Genomic DNA, 1,662 nt, shown 5'->3' with positions numbered 1-1,662 from the left:
TTGTGTTCATGATTTACTGTAAACCTAATTAGTAAATTGCTTATTGGAGAAGAAAATGTGAATGTATGTGTAAATGTTTCAATTCTTTTGTCGGTACGATGTAGGATGTGCATGAGATGTATCCTTCCTGTTCCTTTCCTTCTCTTATTGTTTTCTCCGATCCTTTTGTTTTACTGATGGTTCAATCGTTAGTTATCCATGGCCGTTACTTTTCGGGAATTTAAATCGGTAAATTTTTATTTAGGTATTTTATTTCGAAAAGTTTATAATTTATTTTGGTGGTTAAGTTTGTTATAAAATATAATGACTTAGAAGCATTTACGGTGGACGATGCCAGGGCCGGACTCTTCATACTCATCCTTGGTGATCCACATCTGCTGGAAGGTGGACAGAGAGGCCAGGATGGAACCGCCGATCCACACGGAGTATTTGCGCTCGGGAGGAGCAATGATCTTGATCTTGATGGTGGAAGGAGCCAGAGAAGTGATTTCCTTCTGCATGCGGTCAGCAATACCAGGGTACATGGTGGTACCTCCAGACATGACGATGTTGGCGAACAGATCCTTCCTCAGATCAATATCGCACCTCATGATGGAGCTGTGGACGGTTTCATGAACACCAGCAGATTCCATGCCCAGGAAAGGAAGGCTGGAACATTGACTCAGGACAACGGAAACGTTCGTTGCCGATAGTAATGACCTGACCGTCAGGGAGTTCATAGGATTTTTCAAGAGAGGACGAGGCAGCAGCGACATTCATCTCACTCTCGAAGTCGAGAGCGATGTAGCAAAGCTTCTCCTTGATGTCACGAACGATTTCACGTTCAGCGGTGGTGGTGAAGGAGTAGCCACGCTCAGTCATGATCTTCATCAGGTATGCAGTCAAGTCACGACCAGCCAAGTCGAGACGAAGGATGGCGTGAGGAAGGCAATAACCTTCGTATACAGGAACCATGTGAGATACACCATCACCAGAGTCACAGACAAGACCTGTGGTACGACCAGAGGCATACAGGGACAAGACAGCCTGGATACACACATACATGGCGGGTGTGGTGAATGTCTCGAACATGATCTGAGTCATCTTTTCGCGGTTGGCCTTGGGGTTGAGAGGAGCCTCAGTGAGAAGTACTGGGGATTCTTCAGGGGCAATACGGAGTTCATTGTAGAAAGTGTGATGCCAGATCTTCTCCATGTCATCCCAGTTGGTCACGATACCGTGTTCGATGGGGTACTTAAGAGTCAAGACACCTCGCTTGCTCTGGGCCTCATCGCCGACGTAGGCGTCCTTCTGACCCATACCGACCATGACGGCCTGGTGACGGGCACGTCCGACGATGGAGGGAAACACGGATCGAGGAGCGTCGTCACCGGCGAAGCCAGCCTTGACCAGGCCGGAGCCGTTGTCCACGACCAGCGCGCACATATCTTCTTCGTCACACATGGTGGATGTTGGTCAAAGGCTGACTTCTACCTGTAAACATTCATGTGCGAATAAGACTGTTGAACATTAACAGATGAAAAAAGAAATAGTAACATTTACATACTAGCAGTTAACGTGCCTAATATAAACTTTTGCGCATACACAACACATCTTTCTCTTGCGCCCTCACTCTCTCCAACACGCTTACACATATGTACTCTATACCCACAAACACAAACG

At 46.9% G+C, this 1,662-nt stretch overlaps 1 pseudogene; it reads right to left on the bottom strand.

Annotated features, from left to right (window-relative positions):
* Positions 1-1,662, bottom strand: part of LOC125040075 — a 2,756-nt pseudogene continuing 1,094 nt past the window's right edge.

This window comes from Penaeus chinensis, chromosome 28 (assembly GCF_019202785.1).
Source record: "Penaeus chinensis breed Huanghai No. 1 chromosome 28, ASM1920278v2, whole genome shotgun sequence".
Classification (NCBI taxonomy): Eukaryota; Metazoa; Arthropoda; class Malacostraca; order Decapoda; family Penaeidae; genus Penaeus; species Penaeus chinensis.
The sequence above is the reverse complement of the archived record's forward strand: the minus strand, read 5'-3'. Positions and strand labels throughout refer to the sequence as shown.